General features: G+C 43.6%; 1 long non-coding RNA gene across 1 annotated transcript in view; it reads left to right on the plus strand.

Moving 5' to 3' along the window:
- Positions 1-2,886, plus strand: part of LOC138772246 (uncharacterized) — a 104,372-nt gene extending 101,486 nt beyond the window's left edge. Inside the window, exon 7 of the long non-coding RNA XR_011359729.1 lies at positions 2,705-2,886. This is a non-coding gene — a long non-coding RNA (uncharacterized lncRNA). The remainder of the gene's footprint in view (positions 1-2,704) is intronic.
- Positions 2,887-26,028: the final 23,142 nt, after the last annotated feature.

Below are 26,028 nucleotides of genomic sequence, written 5' to 3' on the forward strand. Positions count from 1 at the left end.
TAGTAAGGGCCAGAAAATCCAAGAGTTATTGGTTCTATTTCTATTTAAAAAAATTTGAGAACTTTTTAGAAAGTGTTGAAAGACAATGATTAACGATTTATTGCTCATCGTTTGATCGGTAGCTGCATTTACACAGGCAGATAATCGATAGGTTTCAGTTGTTATGGCAAATTTTTGCCCGATAATCTCTCCCTGTAGAAGGAGCATTATACCGGTTTGTAAATGACTTCTATTTAAAAATCTCCAGCCTTCCAGTACTTAAAAGCTGCTGTATGTCCTGCAGGAAGTGGTATATTATTTCCAGTCTGACACAGTGCTCTCTGCTGCCACCTCTGTCCATGTCAGGAACTGTTCAGAGCAGGAGAGGATTTCTATGAGGATTTGCTGCTGCTCTGGACAGTTCCTGACATGGACAGCAGTGGCAGCAGAGAGCACTGTGTCAGACTGGAAAGAATACACCCCTTCCTGCAGGACATACAGCAGCTGATAAGCACTGGAAGACTGGAGATTTTTAAACAGATGTCACTGACACCAATGAATTTATTAACATATAGTAAAAAGGAAACTGAATACTAGTTAAAGGGATATTACATTCTTAAAATAGGCTGAACCGCATGTATTCTGAATTTTGGGAAGAATTCCACTAATTCTTATATCATATGTCATATGAAGAAGAGCACTTTGGACAACACATCACTGCAGCGGCCCGTGACTTAGCAGCCTGCTCACAATAGATTACATTGCTGTAATCAGATGCAGCCCGGGTATATGAATTATGGAGGCGGAGGGATGAGCGATTGTATAGCTACATGGAATTTTTCATCTCAGAATTTAGAATACAGTGAAAGTTTTATCTCCAGAAAACTTTTACTACCATATATATATATATATATATATATATATATATATATTCCTTTATCATAAAATATTTAACGTTCTTCCCTCTCTGTAAAAACTTTCTTGTCTTTCTTTTATATAACAAAAGCAAATTGTTCTAATTATAGTTAAAAAAAATGTAGTTTTTGTTTTTTTTTTTTTTAATCCGCTCCAAGCATTTAGTAAAACCTTTTACGTATCTTGCTATGGATTATTTTAACATCCAGAAACACATTGCCACAGGTTTCCAAACTGCAAGCTACCTTCTGTAAACATTGTGCTTAAATAAGGCTTTTGCCGGCATTCCCAGGGCTAAGCGCTGTGCCCTGTGTGTACACGTAATTTGCTTTTAATTATGCCTTTTCTGCTTTGGATTCTCTCCATTTGCGGAGTACCATCTGGCTGAACTGCCCCGGTGCCCCAGGAGACACTTTCTTATGATCAGTATTTAAACTGTGGGCTGTTGTGAACAATTGAGAGTTACCTGTATTTAAGAACATTAAAACTGTGAAAACTGGCAGGGCTGAGTGCTCGCTGCGGCTTCAGGCAACCTCGCTTGGAAGGGCTGAATGAAAAATGATTAAACCTTTGGCTGCAAATTGAAGACGCATAGACATTCTGCAAGGTCGTGCGCGCTATCATGCGCATCGTTTGTCCAGACCGGCTATTAAGAGATAGCGATAGGACGGATATTTGGGGGGGATTAGTGTTTAAAAAAAAAAAAAAAAAAGCTCTATTGCAAAAATCTACAGAGTTAGGCCATGTTCACACTACGTAAGTACCGTAGTAATCACGGCCGTTGTAACAACGGCCATGATTTCTACGGTACTTACGTAGTGCTGCACTTGAAGGAACCCGGATTTGTTCCGAACTTTGCAAAACGTTTGAATCCCTGCCACACTGAAATTTTTGCAAAGTTTGGAGGGGGTTGGTAAGATGGTGCCACTCATGAAAGAAAAAAAAAATAAAAAAAATTATATATATATATATATATATATATATATATATATATATATATATATTCTTACCTGTCCTTGGCCACCGGTGTCTCCTAGTGACTATCTGGTCCGGTCCCAGCATCCTCTGTGGTGAAGGCCTGCTCAACCAATCACAGGCTGACTAGGATAGAGCAGCACTATAGCCTGTGATTGGCTAAGCAGGCTGCCACTCTAAAGTGAAAGCCAGCTAAGCCAATCACAGGCCACGGTGCTGTCCCGTCCTAATCAGCCTGTGAGGCGAACAATGAACAGCCAGGAGCCTCGACTCCATTCATTATCCAGTGGTGGCTCTGTGTTATTGCAGTTCAGTTCCCATTCACTGAAATGGAAGCTGCACTTTAGTCACCACTACACAATAGAGTTACCCTCTTCCAGCCATTTATTGTGCTCTCTGCTGCCACCTCTGTCCATGTCAGGAACTGTTCAGAGAAGGAGAAGTTTTCTATGGGGATTTGCTACTGCTCTGGACAGTTCCTGACATGGACAGAGGTGGCAGCAGAGAGCACTGTGTCAGACTGGAAAGAATACACCACTTCCTGCAGGACATACAGCAGCTGATAAGTAGTGGATGACTGGAGATTTTTAAATAAAAGTAAATTACAAATCTATATAACTTTCTGAAATCAGTTGATTTGAAAGAAAAAGCCATATAGTCTGTCCATCAAGTAAAATATAAATAAAAATATAGGTAATACAGCCCGATGTAGAGAGGTTGTGTGTGAGCACCTGCTGCTGTGGAGGGGCCGTTTATCAGCCGAGCACATGTGTATCTCCGCCTGCTGAGGACAATCATTAGCTGCTCAATAATCTCCTTTTTTTTGCATTAACAGTAATTGCTGGTGATGGCAGAATTTGTGGTGAGCGTGAGGTAAGCGCAGACATCAGTCTTCATCCTGGTGACAGCTAGTGTTGGCTGAGAGACAACACCTGTTCTGCATGTGTGACTCACCAGTCCCGGGCCCACCTAGAGTTTAAAAGCAGCTGGACCCTCTCAGTACCTTATAAACCATTGTAAACCTCGGAAATAGATTTTCTTGCTCTTTTTCTGTATCTGACATCTTTATATGTAAGAAGAGGCTGAAGCTGATTTTTTTTTTTTTTTTTTTTTTTTAAACATGGTTAGGCTATGTTCACACACAGTATTTTGGTTAGTATTTTTTGGTATTTTGGCAAGTATTTGTAGCTAAAAACAGGAGTGGAACCAACAGGGAGAAATTACAGTATAATGAAAAGATTTTCACAGTTTCTATGTTTTTAAAGAAGTCCGGCCATGTATTTTTTTAAATGTAGGGATGGGGGTAACATAAAAAAAATCAGAAATCAATAGCACAGGCGATTTTAAGAAACTTTGTAATTGGGTTTATTAGCCGAAAAATGCATTTTTATCATGAAAAAGTAGTTTGAAGCTCTCCCCCTGTCTTCATGGTTCTCTATGGAGAGGGGAGGGGTGGAGGGAGATGAGGCACCAAAACAGGACAACAAAGAGTTAATTTACAACTACATCACCGGGCTATCTCCACTGAAGTCAGCACTGACCTCTCTGACCTCTGAATATGGCTGTCACACGGGTCCTGCTGTGTAATCCTTTGTTCTCTGCTCTCTGCTGGCGACTAATCTCCCTCCTCCCCCCTCCCCTCTCCATAGATTACACAGGGCCCAACTGATGTAAAAGAGTCGAGATTTCCTGATAATGAGCAGTGAAAGAGAGGAGGGGGGGGGACCTGGGGAAAGTCTTTTTGAATGCAGATAATGGCAGATTTGCCTAATAAACCCAATTACAAAGTTTCTTAAAATCGTCTGTACTATTGACTTCTGCAAAAGAAAAAAAAAAATGACAGTGACACTTTAAAACTTACCTCTCCCCGTGCTTCTTCAGTGTTGGATCGCCGCTCCGGGATCTCCACCAGAGATGACCTCATGACCCAGGTGATGGACTGGCCGCTCAGCCAGTTAGTGGGAGGCGGGACGCTGCTTCAGTCACTGATTGGCTGAGCGGGCAGTACATCAGCCGGGACGGCCATTTTCCCCCAAATTGTGATGTTAAAATAACTAAGGGGAAAATACCTTCCGATAGGGGTCCCGGAGCCGTTCATGCAGCGGATAGCAGGCATGGCAAAAGCCAAGAAAGCGCTGGTTGTTATGTTTGCCCCTGCCGGCTGATAGATTGTATCCAGGGCCGGACTTAACCATTAACCCACTTCTGGTTTAGTTTGAAAAAATTCTATCCGACATAGTTTATGTGAGCATTGCCTTAAAGCGAGGACACAATGAAGAACAATAGGTGCCATGGTGAAGGGCTAACTGAAGCATGTATACTGCCCTGTATCTGGTGTGCCACATATGGATGAAGCAATGGTTATTAGAGATGAGTAAAATGTGAGCATACTTACTTGGGTTTGTCTAGACCTGAACTCTCATCATTTGAATACTAGTTGGATGCCACCCTAGGGAGTCCTGGAAAACATAGATACATCCTATGGGCTATGGCTATATCCATGTATCTTGGCAGCCCTAGGACAGCATCCAACTTCTTCTGCCACCAGTGATCAAATGGCAAAAGTTTGGTTTCCAAAGTGCTGGAGTTGGTATGTATGCCGGGGCCTGTCCAGAGGTTTGGCCGGGGGGTGGGGTTGGGGGGGTTGCTGTCCTGGCTGACAGGTTTCCTTTACTCTTAGATCTGCTTAATCCATTATGGTAATGTACTACACTCCTGAAATTGAGATAAATTATTCTATAATGCGCCAGGGACTTGCCACATCTGTACATCCATACTAACTAACACAATGGGTATAGGCTGGTTCTTCCATTTACTCAATACTGCCATCCCAATATACTAAACAGAACTTAGTTGACCACACTTTGCCCCTCGTAAAGAGCAGCCTACAATGGTGTAAGTCAATTGAGCCGCTTAAAAGTAGTGATGAGCGAACACGGCGGATCCCGGACACGAACATTAAATAAATGATCGCGATCGGTTTGGTTCGTTTTCGCCGAACATTCATGAACAAATAACGAACATACAGTAGATGCGGACGTTTTGGGGAGTACAGATTATTAGATGCAAAGCGTAAAATACGCAATAGAAGAGCAATTACGAGGTGCGTAACTTTGGCGTATCTTTTATTCGCCCATGCGTATATACGCAATGACGTGCATACATCTATCACGCAATACGCACAAGGAATGCTAGGCCACAGCGTACAGTCAGCTCAACAAGTCAGGATGTCCAATCGAGCCTCCCCTTATGGCCTCTGAGAACTCAATTACATTGTGAAGATAATGGACAGGATGGACAGGATGCCTGGCCACTACAGGGTTAAGAAATGAATCCTTATAGTGCTAAAACGCTGCATTCTGTCACCCTCCCTACACTGACAATTTCACAATGCTCTAAGCCCTACTCGGTCAGCTCTCCCTCCCTACACTGACAATCTCACAATGTTCTAAGCCCTACTCGGTCAGCTCTCCCTCCCTACACTGACAATTTCACAATGCTCTAAGCCCTACTCTGTCAGCTCTCCCTCCCTACACTGACAATCTCACAATGTTCTAAGCCCTACTCGGTCAGCTCTCCCTCCCTACACTGACAATCTCACAATGTTCTAGGCCCTACTCGGTCAGCTCTCCCTCCCTACACTGACAATCTCACAATGTTCTAAGCCCTACTCGGTCAGCTCTCCCTCCCTACACTGACAATTTCACAATGCTCTAAGCCCTACTCTGTCAGCTCTCCCTCCCTACACTGACAATCTCACAATGTTCTAAGCCCTACTCGGTCAGCTCTCCCTCCCTACACTGACAATCTCACAATGTTCTAGGCCCTACTCGGTCAGCTCTTCCTCCCTACACTGACAATTTCACAACATTCTAAGCCCTACTCGGTCAGCTCTCCCTTCCTACCCTGACTAACTAGCACTGTGAATATTGCTGCCAAACTAAATTCAGATGCTGTCCCTGCTCGTTTCTCTCTCCCTACTGAATGGCACAAGAATCAGACTGGAAGACTGGGAGAAAATTCGCAGTAATGCCAGTAGTGAACATGGCTACTACATTTCCTGATGTTCCCTTCCTCACCCACACGTTCATTGGCTCTTTCAAAGCGGTGGGAAGAAACTTACGCAGTTTCATACATCGCAAGATAAACGTTCACATGTTCAAATTTGTTTGAAAATGGTCATTATAAACATTCCGATCATGGAACAAATTCTTCAGATCAGCAAACACAAACAATTAGCGTCATGTTCATACAAAAATACGAACATTTACCAACATGTTCGCTCATCACTACGTAAAAAGTCTCGAGCACTCAACCCAACTAGACAATCCAAGCTGTAGTCCACGCTATGGTCTCGCCTGGGCATGAACACAAGCCATCCCATAAAACGTGTCTGTATCAAATAGGGGATGACAATGGCTACAAAATTTTACAAAATAACATCGTAAAAAATTGTTCTCGTTCCATCAAAACTCCAACGATGAAAATAGAAAAATATTTAAACATAAAAAGTAAGTGACGGCGAACGCTCTCGCCAACTCCTCCATCCTAAATAGCGCATGTTTTCTACCATGTTTACCGAGATATGGGAGTTACTTAGTTTAAGAGGGTTTTATCTCTCTCTACATAAAATTGTATTGAAAGAAATGGGACATGAGGAAATGGATTCTGTGTAATCAGAGTGAACAGAGGCATCCACTTTATATTGCATTTGAAGCCACTTCAATTCTGCGAGATGGAAGAGATGTTTGCAGCAAATGAGATACAATGCTCCTGGTGGGAGCGCTTTCATGTAACCGAGATCAAAAGGGTTTCGCCTTATATCTTCCCATGGACAAGAGAGTACCACACACAGACAAACTGGTATCAAATGAAGATGGAGACTGAGCGTTCCACAGTCACTCAGATTCATTACAGAGACGATAAATTGGGTGCATCTGGGCACTTCTCTGCCAACTCCAAACGAATGCATTATCTTGTTGTATAACTGTGTAATGCTGGTAGGATCCGCACTGAACACCATGCACCGAGCACTTGTCTTCCTATAGGGTCATGTAAAACTTGCTCCTTTTGTCATTATTTAGGCAGAACAAATTCTTAAAGGGGAACTATCACCAGACGAATGTAACCTACTGATAGGATCCACTCCAACAGAAAGTTTCCCGGCACTCACCCAGAGCTTGCTTGCAAAAAATTTATTTCAAGACGCGGTGTACAAACATAGATAAAGCAGGACACATTTCGGCGTTACCGCCTTTCTCAACTGCCTAATACACACTAGAACTGCCTAATACACACTAGAACGCTATATAGCGTTCTAGTGTGTATCAGGCAATTGAGAAAGGCGGTAAGGCCGAAATGTGTCCTGCTCTATCTATGTTTGTACACCGCGTCATGAAATAAATTTTTTGCAAGCAAGCTCTGGGTGAGTGCCGGGAAACTTTCTGTTGGAGTGGATCCTATCAGCAGGTTACATTCGTCTGGTGATAGTTCCCCTTTAAGTAATGCTTAAAGACGGTTATCGAGCCGGTTATCGCTCAAATGAGAAAATTTGAACAATAATCTTTCCGTGTAAACGCACCATTACACCGAACAATTAGCAAACAATTAAGAATGATTTTGGTGTCAGCACAAAATCAACAATCAACGATGAACGATTTCTCGTTGGTCGTTTGATTGTTGCCTGCATTTACTTGTAACGATTACCATTTAAATTTAAACAATATAACTATTTTTCACACGATAATCATCCAGTGTTATAGGACCCTTATTACATGAATGAATATGGACTGAACAGGCCAATATTGCCCTATGTAATAGGTCATTGTTTGAGATGAGCGCAACTGGAGCATGCTCAAGTCCCAATCGTTCGGCATTGGATTACCAGTGGCTGAAGAAGAAGATGCCGCCCTAGGGAGTCCTGAAAAATATGGATACAGCCTATGGCCTATGGTTATATATGTTTTCTAGGACTCCCTAGGGCTGCATCCAACTTCTTCAGCCACCGGTAATCAAATGCCAAAGGATGCTCCAGTTGCGCTCATCTCAAACAATGAATACATAAGGCAATATTTGCCTGTCTAGTCCATAATCATTAATATAATATGGCCCATAGACCTCTAGAATTGTTTATCATCCATCCTCTGTGTAATAAGGGAATTATTTTTTTCTTTAATAAAATTTATATTACTAAATTATATAAATTAAATGTAAAAAAAAAAGTAAATATTTGCCAGAATACCTCTTTAAAATGAGTTCAGCAAAAGACAAAAAAAAAAAAAAAAGAAGCTATCTCCTGAAATTGTTTGTTTCATCGATTGGAAGGGAACATCTTTTCTGGAGCATATAATAACCCAACGAGCAGCGGTGAATTCTAATGCCCGTCCATGTAAAACAATGTCATTTTCTATGCATTTAATATGTATTCAGCAGAGTTAATATTAAAAGGAACAAAAAGAGAAAGCACATGTGTCTAAATGATATAATGTACATAATGGAGCTCTCCGAATACGGAATCAGCATGAAAATCCCTGGAAGAATGAAGAACCTCGCTGCGTATTAATCTGAATTTCGGTACTTTTCAAAATGCAATATTAGAAATATTAGTTGTGGCCTTTCAGCGAAGGTCCTGAAATGCATTAACCTATTTTAACTCAGTTATTCTCTGCTCTTTAGCACTACAGTGCATTATTTTATCTAAAGGATGCTTGACATAAGGGTCTATAGCAGGCATAATGCAGGATTTAAGAGCGCATTTAGTTGCCATGGTAACCTGAAGTTGACTTCTGAAGTTTTTTTCAGGCAACGACCCCATAGATTGCACCATTGATTCTTTACAGCAGGGATAAGGAACCTTTGGTCCTCCAGCTGTTGCAAAACTACAACTCCCATCATGTCATGATGGGAGTTGTGATTTTGCAACAGCTGGAGGGCCAAAGGTTCCCTATCCCTGCTTTATGGTCCGTTTACATGGTATGTAAAATCGCTCAATCAGGCTATGTTCAGACGTTGTAAGACACCGGCCGTGTCATGAAATGGCCGATGCCGCAAAAGATCATCCTGGCCGGTACTGCAGTACCGGCTGGATGATCTTTACTGCCACTGAACTCTGATGCGGGCGCATCAGTTTGTGCCCGCATCCAATTTCCCCACTGCTCACAATGGAGCGTGCGGCCGGAGCCGCACACTCCATTGTGTGAACTGACAGGGTTTTCTGCGGCCGCTATTCAATGAATAGCAGCCGCAGAAAACTGACATGTCAGTCTCTTGCGGCGCCGCTAGGGATTCCGGCAGGAGTGTACACCATGTGTATACACTCCGGCCCGGATTCCTTAGAAGGCAGGACTACGTAAGTTCCGTAGGAATCACAGCCGTTGTTACAACGGCCGTGATTACTACGGAACTTACGTAGTAGGAACATGGCCTCAATCTGTAAACGATTTTGAATGGCCGATTTCTTTCAACAAACGATTTGCGTTTAGACGAAGCGATAAATCGTTTAAAAGAGTCGTCTTTGCAATCGCTTTTAAATCGTTCATCAGATCGCACAACAGGTGAGATTGTAGAAAATCCGTTTACACGAAAAGACCTAGGAGCGATTGAGACACGATCAGCTGTGATTTGTCGTGAACATGCTCAAAGACCACGACCACCGATTTATCGCTCGTCATTTGATCGTTAAGATGGTTTATGCGGGTTGATTATCGCTACGATCGGGTCATTATCACCAATTTGTAAATGATAATCATCGCCGTCTAAATGGGCCATTACAGAGTAAGGGTCCTATTACACGGGACGATTATTATGCTGATAATCGATATATAATTCTAATTTAAAAGACAATTGTTCCCTGTAATTGCAGGCAACGATTGAAAAATCAATAGTTGATTTAGATCTGACCCTAAAATCATCATTAATCGTTTGCTAATCGTTCATTGTAATTCCAAATCTTTCCTTCTTTTGCTGGGATTAGACAGAGGAAACAATCGCAATAACGATCCTTGTAACAATCGCAAGTAACGACTATCGTTTTGTGTCACATGGTGAATGATTTCAGGTTAATGATAAACAATCTCTTTTGCAAACGTTTATCGTTAGTCGCTAATTGTTGAAAAACGCTTTGTCTAATAGGACCCAAGTAACCATGCCGACCATAAGACATTACTCTTCTAAAAACTTCCGGTTTGATCAAAATTAACCCCAACAACCCTCTCTCTATGTTTCATATATATATATATATATATATATATATATATATATATATATATATATATATGAAATATATATATATGGAATATTATTAATAAATACTGGAGCCCCTATATTGTGACAATCCTCTTATTCCTCCTGAAAACCTATGAATAAATTGACAACTGGGTGTTACCAATTAAGGCTATGTTCACACTACGTATATTTGAGGCTGTATAGCAACCAAAACAAGGAGTGGTTCGAAAACACCGAAAGGCTCTGTTCACATAATGTTGAAATTGAGTGGATGGCCGTCATTTAATGGCAAATATTTGCTGTTATTTTAAAACAACGGCTGTTATATTGAAATAATGGCCGTTATTTACCGTTATATGGCGGCCATCCACTCAATTACAACATTATATGAACAGAGCCTTTCTGTGTTTTCAATCCACTCCTGGTTTTGGTTGCTATGAGGACCTGACATGAGGACCAAATACAGCCTCAAATATACATAGTGTGAACCCAGCCTAAGGCTAGGTTCAGACTATGTAACTGTGCGGCTGTATTTGCGGCTGTAATTGTGCGGCGGTATTTTGGGTGGTTCATGCGTACGCTGGAAAGTATCCGATATACGGCTGCACAGAACACACTATGTATGAATCTACGGCCCTATCGTAAACGGACCCGTAAAAAATGAACAAGACCATTGTTTGCGGCTGGAAATGTGGCCGTGGATTGACAGGCGGTCCGTACGGAGTACTTCAAAAATAGCCGGCAATGATGCCGAATGCCGATGCCTCTAATAGTTAATATATTAAATTAATAAAACACATTTTCTTTGTAATAAAGTCACTTTCGTTGTTCAATAATTTAATTCTAACAAATCCATCATTTTGCAATTAAATATACTGTTAAAATAAATATGTATATAAATAAATGTATATTTATATATATATTTATTTTTTGACAGTATATTTAATTGCACAATGATGGATTCGTTAGAATTAAATTATTGAACAACGAAACTGAATTTATTTCAACGAAAATGTGTTTTATTAATTAAATATTAATTAGTACAGGAAGCTCCAGTAAGCCGTTAATTCATATTGCCGGTAATAGAGCTTTCTGTACTAATCATCACTTTACTTTAATTAAAACATCAAATGTTTCTTCTAATTATGTTATGACAATAGCATTATTAGAAAAAACATTTAGAATTATATGTGCGCTCAGCTGATTGGCTGATCTGCTGAGCGCACATATAATTAGCAGGTCCGCAGTACAGTGACTTCATTGTGCTGCGGACCAGCGAAGAGACAACATCGGGTTGAGTATAGAGCTCTCCCCACCCCCTCCCCAGCACTGCACCCCTCCCAGCAAGGAAGGGGGGGGTCCCTTAACCCCTTCCTTGCTGGGATGGGTGCAGTCTGACATCAGTCTGGCCCCCAAGGGGTTAAGGGGGATGCAATACATCCTCCCTTAACCCCTTGGGGGCCAAACTGTAAGCAGCGATCTGTAAAGATGCTGCATACTGTAAGGTGCACAACACCGCTCACAATGATGGGTGTTGTGCTCCTGTTTGTGTGTTTTTTGTGTGTTTCTCCCTTTTTGTTTTTCAGATATCGGTATCCTGGGGATTACATCGGATTCCGTGGACTACGTCGATGACCAGCAGTTGTTTGTTGTTTTTTTTAATAAAATGGTCAATGAGGGGTGTGGGGGTGTTTTTATTTGAATAAAAAAATTTTTAACTTGTGTCTTGTCTTTATTTCTTTACTTTATAGACTTAGTAGTGGAAGCCGTCTAATAGACGGAATCCATTACTAAGTTGGGGCCTAGTGTTAGCCAGTATAAAATGGCTAACACTAACCCCCTATTATTACCCCAGTACCCAATGCCACCAGGGGTACTGGGAAGAGCCGGGTGCCAGTGGTCCCGGAGCGTCAAAATTGGCGCTCCTGGACCAGGCGGCAGCAGGCTGGTAAGATTTAGGCTGGGGAGGGCCTAAACCAATGGTTCTTCCCACCCTGGTGTTACCAGGCTGCTGTCGTTTGGTTTTTAACCCGGCTGGTTATAAAAATAGGGGGGACCCTATGCGGGGTTTTTTTTAAAAAATAATTAAATAATAAATTAATAAATAAATTAAATTAAAAAAAAAAAAATGCAGCTCTATTGCCGGGAATATGAATTAACGGCTTATGGAGCTTCCTGTACTAATTAATATTTAATTAATAAAACACATTTATGTTGAAATAAATTCAGTTTCGTTGTTCAATAATTTAATTCTAACGAATCCATCATTGTGCAATTAAATATATTGTCAAAAATAAATATATATATAAATATACATTTATTTTTATATATATTTATTTTAACAGTATATTTAATTGCAAAATGATGGATTCGTTAGAATTAAATTATTGAACAACGAAAGGGACTTTATTACAAAGAAAATGTGTTTTATTAATTCAATATATTAACCATGAGAGGCATCGGCATACTGCAGAGGATTGCAAACCCCGGTAATAGCGATTCCTGTAAACTGTTTCCCTGCTTTCCCAGATGCATCCAGAGGTGTTTGTATCACTTTCTTAAGATTTTATTTGTTATTTTTAGTTGAACCAGATTTCCAAGTAAATGACCGTATGTTTTCAGCCGCATGTCTATTTTTTCCCACGGCCGTAGTTTCATCCGCACATTTACAGCCGCATAAAAAATACAGCCGCACAGTTACATAGTCTGAACCTAGCCTAAGAGTGTATGCCAATCGGGCCCTGCCTAAGGGTCCTATTACATGGAGCGATTTTTAACAATTAACGACAAACAATAAACGATCGCAAAAGAGATTGTTCATTGTTAACATAAAACCGTTCACCATATTACACAGAATGATGGTCGTTAGTTACGATCGTTACCATGATTGTTTATTCCTTCTGATCCCAGAAAAACAAGGAACAATGTGCAATTACACTGGACGATTAGTGAAAAAATGCGGAACTACAGCGAACGATTAACAATGATTTTAGGTTCAGATTTAAATCAACGATCAACGACATACGAACAATTTTTCGATTGTTGCCTGCAATTACACAGAACGATTATCGTTTAAATTCAAATGATATAACGATTTTTGGCACGATAACTGTCCCATGTAATAGGGCCCTAAGGCTTCATTGCCCTTTGGGCTTTAATATACAGTGGTAGCTCGGTTCTCGAACTTAATTGGTTCCGGAAGGCAGTTTGAGAACCAAGCAGTGTCTTCCCATAGGAAATAATGTAAATGTGATTAATTGGTTCCAGTAGCCACCAATAATTACCTACAATCCTCATTTATTACACTGATAAGTGCTCAGTATAATCACTACAGTACAGAACAGCACTATACTGTACAGGACATTAAACATAAGAAATGTTCATCAGAACCAGCAATTATAGTACAGTAGTCACCAACTCCTCACCCATCCCTTACTGTATAGCGTCCCCCCCATCCAAGCACTGTAATGTATGGGAGATGGTGGTGCACTGCCTGTACTACTACTGCACTGTATATGCACTCCAGCAGTCTTATACAGCACTGTACTGTATGTGAAGCCTCACCACTGCTTAACTCGCCAGGTACAACCCACCATCCACGCTCGCAAAAACATTCGAAAAACGTTCGAAAACCGAGCAAAGTTTGAATTCCAAACTTCTGGGTAAATTTACGTTCGAATACCAAGCAGTTCGAGTTCCAAAGCGTTCGAAAACCGAGGTATTATTGTAGTAGTAATCCTTCTCCACACTGAGGACGGGCAATACCCTGAAACAGCTGTCGGTGGATGGATGGATGTCTGGCCTTGTTTTCTTCCTTGTCATGTCCTTAGACTTTGAGTCTGATATTGACTGAAAGGGCCACTTAACATGGTGGTTTTGGTGGTCTCCTTACTAGAGCTCCCCCTTTACTAGGTCCTTCCCTTAAGGGTATGTGGTTGGTCCCAAGTTTCGAGACTCTGTAGTGAGGAATTGCTCCCCGCCTAGCCAGAATCCTACTCCACAATGATGAGGGGCAACACCTTGAAACAGCTGTCTGTGGATGGATACCTGGCCTTGGTATTTCCCTTGTCATATCCTTAGACTTATAAATGATTTGGATATAGACTGAAAGGTTTTAGCGGTCTCCTTACCTCTCAGCTCGGTCCTTCGCTAAAGGGATATCCTTTAGGGAAGGCTAGTCCTGTGTCTCAAGACTCTTAAATGAGGCTCTGTGGACTCTTTTTGCAATATAGTATTAAGGCAAACCATTGTGTCCCCCTCTGGGACCATAACCATAGTTAGGCCCCCTCTGTGCCTCCATACAGTAGTTAGACCTCCTCTGTGCCCCCATATAATATAAGTCCTCTCTGTGCCCCATGTGGTAGTAAGGCTCCTCCATGCATCATATAGTAAGTAGACCGTCCCCCATAGGTAGTGTCCCCGCTGTAGCTAACCCCCCAGTAGGTAGTATATTCCATATTGGCATCCCCCTATATGTATTCCCCCAGTAAATAGTATCTCCCATATAGGAAATCCCCCCTGTAGGTAGTACCTCTGGTACTTAGCTTCCTGGGCCCTAATGGTAAGCTCTGACCAGTAAATAGCACCCTCATGTTAGTACCCCCCCCCCCCCCCCCCCAATGTGGACATCTCTCTCTTTGTAATATAAGAAGACACCCACACTAACCCAGTTCCTGCACAGTCCACCAGTGTCTCCTTTACCTCACTGTTATGGAAGTGGCACTCAAGCGACATCACTCAGGGGGCTTAGGGGTAAAGAGCAGCCTTTTGTGACCACAGACATCCATACTCCACTGCTCTTCTAGTGGGGTGGTCTTCTCAAAGAAGAATGCCAAGATACCTTTTATTACTTTATTGAAAATGCACCTTTGAAAAAGATCTTTTCCCTATACGGTACTAACTTAAAGAGGATGTACAACCAGGTACATCCTCTTTAATCGGACACAGGGATAGAACGGCGCCGTCACGGGCAAGCTGGTGCCGCGGTCCATTTTTCGATCCGCGGCCCGGTTCCCGTGTATGGCACCATTCTATCCATGGGTCCCGGGCCGGTGCTCAAGCACTGGAGGCGGGCTGGCCTGCCCCCACTGGGAGGGAATTTCTACCCCTCTATGACGGGGTGATACCTGGTGGTACATCCTCGTTAAGTTTGACTGACATATACTTATAAAATACATGCAAATAACCTTTGGGAGTGCCACAGAATTACTGGGACTTCCCAGAGAAGCGAGCCGGCATGCGGACTGGAGTGAATGTGGTCTTCTCAAAGGGGTGGTGTTTTTAAGAAATTTGACTGCAGTACTCTAGTTATGGTCCAAGGAACAATAAGTAATCACAGAGAACCGAAGATTAAACCGATTCCGTATGTGAACAAAATGGAAGCTTAACAAATGCTGGTGCTCTGTACTATTAAAGATAGACCATTAGACTAATGGAGGTGCCTACAGCCGTTTCGTATCCCACTGTTGCTTTGTCATAAGCAACTCCCTCCACGAGCATTTTAGATTTTCGTGTCCCTTTGGTACTAGTTATGGTCCTGGTCTTGTCCTGAAAAATTGTGCAAGTATTTGAATACATTTGGAAGACACCCTATTGTTTCGTATTCGTTAACACTTTGATGACAGTAGTCATCTTAGTATGAACGGTCGTTTCTTCTGCTGGGTTGTAGATGATATAAGGCCATAGTGGCCACCAGTAGTGGATTATAATAGGTCCGTTTCAGCCTGGGGCCCTGAGCTCCTGGGGGGGCCCATGGCCACACAAAAAGACTTATACTTTCAGTAGTGTATTCTCTCCTGGCTACAGCTGCAGCTTTTTTTACTGCAATTTTGTACAAATCAGGTAATCATGACATTATCTGTCCTGTACTATGAACACCACGCCAGTGCTGCCATAGTTACAGTGGGGTGGGGGGGCCAAGGCTTGGTGAACAGCCCGGGGCCTTTGGTAAAGTTAATCTGTTCCTGGTGGCCGGCCACAGTAACCAGAGGTGACAGAGATATTTTTCAAAACTTATTCTTTTGAGCTTTGAGAGTGGTTTCCCGTCACATGATAATAAAACATGCTGCCATTGTGGATTTCTCACCTTAACATGGACAACAGAGAGAGAACGCTGAGGTGTCTACATGATGCTGAATTCTATGGTTAGAATAGCCAATTCATTCATCTAAACGGGTTAGTAATGATGTTTATCCAACATGCCAAACTATAGTCTAAAAAAATGGTTAATTTTGGCTGACCCAAATTTTTGCCAGTATTGGTTTTCAAGACACATCATGTAGGGTGAGTATGGAAACATCTATCAAAATTAGTGTTAAAGGGGCCTTCTACCTAAAACTAATAATCTCCATATCTCTAAAACTAATGATCTTCATCTCATGCTATTCACAAGTCTCCTTATTGTCTGCTGAGGCATGGCATCCCATTCTACTTGAAGAGCAGCCCCTGAGGTCATTGAGGTCTGGAGAAAGTATAGCCACTCCATGTGAGATCCCCCAGTCTCCAGCAGCCACTCCATGTGAGGTCCCCCAGTCTCCATCAGCCGCTCCATGTGAGGTCCCCAGTCTCCAGCAGCCGCTCCATGTGAGGTCCCCAGTCTCCAGCAGCCGCTCCATGTGAGGTCCCCCAGTCTCCATCAGCCGCTCCATGTGAGGTCCCCCAGTCTCCAGCAGCTGCTCCATGTGAGGCCCCCAGTCTCCAGCAGCCGCTCCATGTGAGGTCCCCCAGTCTCCAGCAGCCGCTCCATGTGAGGTCCCCCAGTCTGCAGCAACTGCTCCATGTGAGGTCCCCTGGTCTCCAGCAGCTGCTCCATGTGAGGTCCCCTGGTCTCCATCAGCTGCTCCATGGGAGGTCCCCTGGTCTCCAGCAGCCGCTCCATGTCAGGTCCCCTGGTCTCCAGCAGCCGCTCCATGTCAGGTCCCCCAGTCTCCAGCAGCTGCTCCATGTGAGGTCCCCTGGTCTCCAGCAGCCTCTCCATGTGAGGTCCCCCCGGTTTCCAGCAGTCGCTCCATGTGAGGTCCCCCTGGTCTCCAGCAGCCTCTCCATGTGAGGTCCCCCCGGTCTCCAGCAGTCGCTCCATGTGAGGTCCTCTGGTCTCCAGCAGCCTCTCCATGTGAGGTCCCCCAGTCTCCAGCAGCTGCTCCATGTGAGGTCCCCCAGTCTCCAGCAGCCGCTCCATGTAAGGTCCCCCAGTCTCCAGCAGCCGCTCCATTTGAGGTCCCCTAGTCTCCAGCAGTCACTCCATGTGACGTCCCCCAGTCTCCAGCAGCTGCTCCATGTAAGGTCCCCCAGTCTCCAGCAGTCACTTCATGTGAGGTCCCCCAGTCTCCAGCATTCGCTCAATGTGAGGTCCCCCAGTCTCCAGCAGCCGCTCCATGTGAGGTCCCCTAGTCTCCAGCAGCCGCTCCATGTGATGTCCCCCAGTCTCCATCAGCTGCTCCATGTGAGGTCCCCCAGTCTCCATCAGCTGCTCCATGTGAGGTCCCCCAGTCTCCAGCAGTCACTTCATGTGAGGTCCCCCAGTCTCCAGCATTCGCTCAATGTGAGGTCCCCCAGTCTCCAGCAGCCGCTCCATGTGAGGTCCCCTAGTCTCCAGCAGCCGCTCCATGTGATGTCCCCCAGTCTCCATCAGCTGCTCCATGTGAGGTCCCCCAGTCTCCATCAGCTGCTCCATGTGAGGTCCCCCAGTCTCCAGCAGCCGCTCCATGTGAGGTCCCCCAGTCTCCAGCAGCCACTCCATGTGAGGTCCCCCAGTCTCCAGCAGTCACTTCATGTGAGGTCCCCCAGTCTCCAGCAGCCGCTCCATGTGAGGTCCCCCAGTCTCCAGCAGCAGCCGCTCCATGTGAGGTCCCCCAGTCTCCAGCATTCGCTCAATGTGAGGTCCCCCAGTCTCCAGCAGCCGCTCCATGTGAGGTCCCCCAGTCTTCAGCAGCCGCTCCATGTGAGGTCCCCCAGTCTCCAGCAGCCGCTCCATGTGAGGTCCCCCAGTCTCCAGCAGCCGCTCCATGTGAGGTCCTCCAGTCTCCAGCAGCCGCTCCATGTGAGGTCCCCCAGTCTCCAGCAGCCGCTCCATGTGAGGTCCTCCAGTCTCCAGCAGCCGCTCCATGTGAGGTCCCCCAGTCTCCAGCAGCCGCTCCATGTGAGGTCCCCCAGTCTCCAGCAGCAGCTGCTCCATGTGAGGTCCCCTGGTCTCCAGCAGCCGCTCCATTTGAGGTCCTCCAGTCTCCAGCAGCAGCCGCTCCATGTGAGGTCCCCCAGTCTCCAGCAGCAGCTCCATGTGAGGTCCCCCAGTCTCCAGCAGCAGCTGCTTCATGTGAGGTCCCCCAGTCTCCAGTAGCCGCTCCATGTGAGGTCCCCCAGTCTCCAGCAGCCGCTCCATGTGAGGTCCCCCAGTCTCCAGCAGCAGCTGCTCCATGTGAGGTCCCCCAGTCTCCAGCAGCAGCTGCTCCATGTGAGGTCCCCCAGTCTCCAGTTATGGCTGTATCCATGTTTTCCAGGACTCCTTAGGGCGGCATCTAACTTTTTCAGCCGCCGGGAGTCAAATGTCAAGCTAGACCTATATGTTTGCCTAGTCCCCGGATATGGGTAGGCAGTAGCATTTTCAGCTCGTCACTGGACAGTCTTTCACATTTCGGTCAGGTTTCAAGTACACTAAGCAGAATTTAAATGTAAAAGAGTTGCAAAAATGATGCAGATAGTAATGCAATTTACATTGGATCTGCAATTCTAAAAGCAGCTCAGAAAATGTCACTGCAAAACACCATGTTAATGTCGGGGTTATTTACATACAGGATATAGAAGCAATAAAAATATTTCACAAACCCTTGCATCTCCTAAATCTCTTTTTACCCTATGTGTTAAGATAAGCTGTGTATATGTATTATATATACACATATATATATATATATATATATATATATATATATATATATATATGTATATATATATATATATAGCAGGTGCCATCCTTTACACCTAGCTTGAATATCCAGTATAAACCTCAAGCAAGGTAAGAACTCATGACTCAAAATTCCCTCCATAATTGTTTTTTTTTTTAAATAAATATATCCTAAAAGGGTTTTTCCAGGATCAGAAAAATATAGCTGTCTTCTGGAGAAATAGCGCCACACTTGTTCTCAGGTTATTTGTGGTATTACAACTCAGCTTTGAGCATTTTAAAAGGTGTGCTCCGTCAAAAAAAAAAATCTTTCAGATCAACTGGTGTCAGAAAGTTATATACATTTGTAATTTCCTTCTATTAAAACATCTCCGATTTTCCAGTACTTATCAGCTGCTGTATGTCCTGCAGAAAGTGGTGTATTCTTTCCAGTCTGACACAGTGCTCTCTGCTGCCACCTCTATCCATGTCAGGAACTGTCCAGAGCAGGAGAGATTTTCTATGGGGATTTTCTGCTGCTCTAGACAGTTCCTGACATGGACAGAAGTGGCAGCAGAGAGAGTAAGATTGGACAGAATACACCACTTCCTGCAGGACATACAGCAGATGTAGATGATTCATTGAATAGCGGCTGCAGAAAACTGACATGCTAGTTTCTCGCAGCGCCACTCGAAATCCCGGCCAGAGTGTTTACTATGTGTATACACTCCAGCCGGGATTCCTCAGAAGGCAGCACTGTATAAGTGCCCTAGAAATCATAGCCATTGTTACAACGGCCATGATTATTACGGAACTTACATATCGCCATTGCGGCGTTTAAGTGTAAGTGACAGGGGCAGTGTAACTGCAAGGGTCCCGATCCTTTCAACGGACCTCCAGAGGTCTCTTACCTTCCTCCGTGCGGTCCGATCGTCGATCTGCTTATTGAGTCTGCCACAGGCAGGCTCAATGAGCAGAGCGCCTATTACACTGATCAATGCTATAGCGATGATCAGTGTATGTAATCTAATAATTGTATGTAAAAATTCCCCAGGGGGACTTAAAATGTGTAAAAAAAAAAAGCAAAAATATTTTTTACACTACCCCAAAGCCCCTCCCCCAATAAAAGTTAAAATCACCCCCCCCTTTCCAATATTATAAAGAAAACATAAAAATAAATAAATAAACATATAATACACCGTAGCGTGCGTAATTGTCCAATATATTAAAATATAACAAGCAGCATCACTAACGGCGAACGGTGTAAACGAAAAGAGGGAAAAAGCTCCAGGATTAACATATTTATGTTACATTATATATGTGAAAAAATTAAATTAAAAAGTGATCAAAATGTCCGAGCTACACAAATATGGTATTAGTAAAAAGTAGAGATTATGGCGCAAAAAATGACAACTCATTCAGCCCCGTAGGTGAAAAATTAAAACCGTTATAAAAGTATCAATAGGCCCATTTTATTAATCATTAATTGCAAAAACAAAAGGATTTCATTAAAAAAAAATGAAAAAATCTGAAAATCTGTAACCTGCATATGGTTGTGTTCAGACTGACCTATAGAATAATGGTATCATGTCGCTGTTACCATATAGTGCATTACGTAGACACAGGAACCCCCCAAACGTTACCATATTGCATTCTTTTTTTCAATTTCACCAATTTATATCTTCATAACAATTTTGGGATTCCATCATACATGTTATGGTAGAATGAAAGACGCCATTACAAAGACAAGACAAGACCCCACATGGCCCTGTAGATAGAAAACTGAAAGAAGAGGAGGAGGAAAAAATGAAAATGGAAAAAAATTAAAATTGGCGCGGTCCACTGAGTCATTTTGGGCTTGGTCCTCAAGGGTTAATTAGAATCCAAATCATTACATATATATATATATATATAATGCCTAAAAAAAATTCTCATGCCATAAAACTAGACTCAAATAACCATGAAGACTTAAAAACGGGAAGACTGACGGAATGCAAAGATACTTTTAAAAACTTATTTTAAAAATCTCTTGGCCCCTATGGGCATTAAGGGGTTACAGAAATGCCTCCACATCTGAAGCCGCCTTTCCATACTTTGTTTCCCCCCGCCAGTCTTACAATGTAATATATTTAACCATTGGCGCTGTTTATTCCTTGTAGCACATGTGAAATCTATTAAACTTTTGCGATCGCACTTCCATAAACTCCTGTGGGGTCAGCGAGGCGTTCGTCCTGGGCGGCCCGCTCCGTGTTCTGGATGGGGAACCTGGTAGTAATTCACAATCTGCTTTTGCTCTCTGTCTCTTTCTAGGTTCTACGTTTACATTTTTTTTTTCCCCGTGCATATAGAAGATGCTATTTTGTGAGCAAAGTACTGGCTTTTGAGAGATGTTTCCATAACAACCGCTGCACCCAATTAGAAGGATGGAGATCAGCAAATCCGCCTTAAAGGGACACACACCATTATGCGGAAAAAGCAGGAACATCAGACCCAATTATTTTCAGCTTTGTGGACAGATGAATAGTGCTCTGTACATCTGTTTATTTGTGCTCAGTTTTATATGTGCCAGAGAAAAAAAAATAACCTGGAATTGACAGCAATGGCACAGAAGAAAAAGAAAAAAAAAAAAAAAATGTGTTCTGCTACAATGCTGCACGCGAACCTATGCGATCTTCATTAATTGTCATCATTTACAGTTAACTCATTGTGATGTCCCACAGTAATTGCAAAATCGTTGGGGTAGAAACTAATTCTGCAATAATTGATTTCCATGCCCATAGTTATCCCTTTCATAATATGCCCTGTCACCACAATGAATAACAATAGAAAGCGATAGTACTTAACCAGGGGATGCCCGTCCCATACTGGGAATGACACATTAATGGGGCAATAATAGGTCAAAGTCAAACCCAAGCCTACAGGGTCCGGGCAAAGGTTTTCTTTTGTCAAAGATCCATATAGAATCATTAAAAACGTATATTTGGCATGCTCCTTTACCGTATTTTCCGGCGTATAAGGCGACTGGGCGTATAAAAAGGTGCCGGAAGTTCCCAAAGCCTCTTTCATTCTTCTGAAGCTCTCCCGGCAGCCCAGCGTCTGATGAGACGCTCGGCTGCCCAGAATGGTTCAGCGATCTCCGTCTCCAGCGCAGGTAGTGTAGGTCACCCTGCGTGCGGCAAGAACGGTACGGGAGGTGCGCGGAGGCCGGGAGAGGGGCCCTAGGTGAGTTAAATGTTTGTTTTTTTTGCCATATTGTTGAAACATTCTTCCCCTTAAAGGAGAAGTCCGGCGGGGGATGTTAAAAAATTATTATAGGCAGGGGCTGGAGGGGAAATAGACACTATGCTTAGCGCTCCCAGATCCCGCCGGCTTTCATCTTCTCCCCAGTTCTGGGTACGTCACAACCCGGGTTTTACCTTACCGACTGGTGGGATTAAGCCCGCTCAGCCAATGAGTGACTGCAGCAGTGTCCCGCCCCAGTCACTGAGGAGGCATCAGTCAGCCGGGTTGTGACATAGCCGGCGGGGTCCAGGAGCAGGAAGCGGCTCTGTGCGTGCACCGGGACAGGTGACTATAACTTGTTTTTTATTTCCCCCCCCCCCCCAACCCCCCCCCCAGCCCAAATGATTTTTTACTTCCCAGCCAGAATTCTCCTTTAAGTATATGGTGGAATATGCTGCAATATGGAGGAATACCAGGAGAAGGGGGGGGCTATCACTTCAAGTGTCAAGTGCCATTGCTGCCGCTCCTGTTGCTACCGGTCGCCAGCGGCTGCCAGCCCCCACGTGCAGGTGTCCGGCACCAAGTCACGCAGGGTGCCTCACATGTCCACACTTCTGCTCCCCATCTGCAGCGTCCTTGCTGTTGACTCGCACGCCCCCGCCCCCTTGGGTGCACGCCCTCCGCTTCTTGGTGATTTAAGGGCACAGTATGTTCCTGATTGGTAGTGTGCACCACACACCTCCCTATAAACTACAGCCCTGCCCTGACCCTAGTGTTGGAGCCTCTGCATGCTTCCCTTAGCGTGTGGTTCCAGCTCCTTGTTGTTCCTGCCCGTGGTCCCGGAGGTCTGCGACTCCAGCCACTAGTCTTGCTGGATTCCTGCTGCCTGCGGTTCCGGCCGTAAGTCCTGCTGTGTTTCTGTCTGCCCATATGCCTCCAGCTGCACCTCGCCTGCCGCCGTTAGCTAGCCTAGTCAACCCGCCACCATGAACACCAGAGGCCCCTTAGACTCCGCTCCCTGGTGCGGGTTACGCCATCGCTAACGGTGGAACAGCGGATCCACGACTCCAGTCGTTACACCAGGTACCAGAGGATGGTAAGAAGCCATGTACTCCTGCCCAGGGTATATAGCGCTAGAAAAATCTAGAGAAGCCTAGCTACCGTACATCTCTGGACAGGCACCATTGTTGGGAACTCCATAATAAGGAGTTGTAGAGACTCTTGGTGGTTGTGTACAGAAAGCTCATACGGAAAGACTCCAAATCTGCTTTACACACCAGAGAATTTCTTTCCTTTAGTCAATTTATTTTTCTTGACCCGTGTTTTGTTATTCAGGCTAGAAAATGTATTGGCAACTGCGCCGTCACCTCTATACACATACACAGGAATATATAAAGCATCTCTATTATAAACGCACTTTCAAACAGCATTCCAGATCTCAGCTGTCTTGAACCCTGTTAGCAAAATGTAGAGTGAAGAGCAAGATTGTATAGTGGGGAAAATAAGTATTTGATCCGCTGCCGATTTTGCAAGTTTTCCCTCTTCTAAAAATAATTACTCTGTACTAATTACCTGTATTAATTGCACCTGTTTGAATTCATTACCTGTATAAAAAATATACCTGTCCACAGACTCACACTCCAACCTCTCCACCATGGACAAGACCAAAGAGCTGTCTAAGGATGCCAGGCACAAAATTGTAGACCTGCACAAGGCTGAGATGGGCTACAAGACAATAGGCGAGCAGCTAGGTGAGAAGGCAACAATTGTTGGTGCAATTATTAGAAAATGAAAGAAACACAAGATGACTGTCAATCTTCCTTGCTCTGGAGTTCAATGCAGGACCTGGCCTTGTGAAGTAAAGATGATTCTGAAAATTGTCAGGACATTATCAAAGATTGCCATTAGTAACACACTTCTCATGGATTAAGACCGTACAGGGCATGTACTGTACCCCTACTCTCACCAGCACATGTCTAGGACCATTTGAAGTTAATCAATGACCATCTGGAAGGAGGCATGGGAGAAGGTCATGTGGTCGGATGAGACAAAAATAGAACTTTTTGGTATCAACTGCAGATGTCTGAATTCTGGATGCTCCCATAGGACCGAGCAAGTCCTATAATTTCCAGGCCTCTTTCCCCTAGTGATTCTTGATGCGGCCGGGGCTTGCACTGCCCCCTGCTGAATGACCCAGGTACTCAACATCAGTACTATGCTGACTGGCGACTGGCACTGCCAGTCAGCTCTGTGGGGGGTTAGGAATATCTGCCCAAATCATGCCCCGCAGCTGGGACTCCAGCCGCCATACAACTAATACCCCCATCATGCCTCTTTGCCTGCGATAGAGCCTCATTAGTGAGTGTGGCTAAGCTAGCGTTTGTATCCTGGTTATGTTATTCCTAGTTTCCTGACCTTTTTTGCTTGGCTTATTGACTTCCTCCTCAGACTTCTGACCTTGTACTGCGACGACTGTTAAGTTTTGACCCGGCTAGCTGACCCTGAGTTTATTGTATTCGTTTGTCATGTCCTTGTCCCTGCATTCCACTAATTCAGGTCAGGGACCGTCACCCAGTTACCCACTGCCACCTAGGGCAGATAGTGGTAATCAAGCAGGGACAGCGGGCTGGGTGCCAGTGCAGGGCCTCACCTTTCCTATGTCTTAGGGTTTCCGCTTCACACTTGCCCAACAGAACCCTATAGGTCATGAAATATGAGATAAAAGGTAAAACTCCTCCCAGCATGCCCTCACCCCATGACGGTCCCTCAGGTCCTATCAAGAGCTATAGTTCTACATGGTAAAAACATCTATAACCCTACAACCTGACTGTCGGTCAGATATCTGCTATCACGTAAAACATCAATCTATAGAATAGAGTGTAAGATGAGGCATCTGAACCTCCATACCAATAATTACCATCATAGCAGAGGTAATAATAATGGCCTAATCATACATGGGGATTATAGAATATATACAGGATCTCACAAATGGAACACTCGGCTAATGTCTCTAACTCTTCCCCATCATCTAAATAATATCATTTCTCAAATGACAAAAGAAACAAGCAATTTAATCAGCTCATTTATTCTATTAAAAGCTTCGTAATCCACAACATAAATCCATTTAGACATTTAGATATTTTTAATCTCCTTCTATTGCAAATCAATTTCTATAGAAGAATTATGGCGGCATAAACCATTGGGAGTCAACAGTGGGATTTTTTTATGTTAAATATTATAGGAAATTAGAAAAATCAGCTCTAATATATTCATTTGATTTCTTCACCACCCCATTTTTTTTATTTAATTTTTAGAATATTTACAAAATGTAAAAAATAAAAAATCTTGTCATTTTGTTAAAGGGGTTATGCATCTTAAAGGGGTACTCAACTGGTGTCAGAAAGTTATATAGATTAGTAAATTAATTCTATTTAAAATCTAAAGTCTTCCAGTACTTGGTGGTGTATTCTTTCCAGTATAACACAGTGCTCTCTGCTGCCACCTCTGTCCATGTACCCAGGAAAAATAAATTTCTTTCAAACCAACTGGTTCCAAAAAGCACCAAACATTTGTAATTTACTTCTATAAAAAATAATCTTAAGTCTTCCAGTACTTATGAGCTGCTGTATGCCCCACAGGAAGTGGTATATTCTTTCTAGTCTGGAGAACAGGAGAGGTTTTCTATTGGGATTTCTTACTGCTCTGGGCAGTTCCTGACATGGACAGAGGTGGCAGCAGAGAGCACTGTGTCAGACTGGAAAGATTACACCACTTCCTGCAGGACATACAGCAGCTCATAAGTACTTAAAGGTAAATACTGGAGGTTTTTAAATAGAAGC

The sequence above is a fragment of the Dendropsophus ebraccatus genome, chromosome 14 (assembly GCF_027789765.1).
Source record: "Dendropsophus ebraccatus isolate aDenEbr1 chromosome 14, aDenEbr1.pat, whole genome shotgun sequence".
NCBI lineage: Eukaryota > Metazoa > Chordata > Amphibia > Anura > Hylidae > Dendropsophus > Dendropsophus ebraccatus.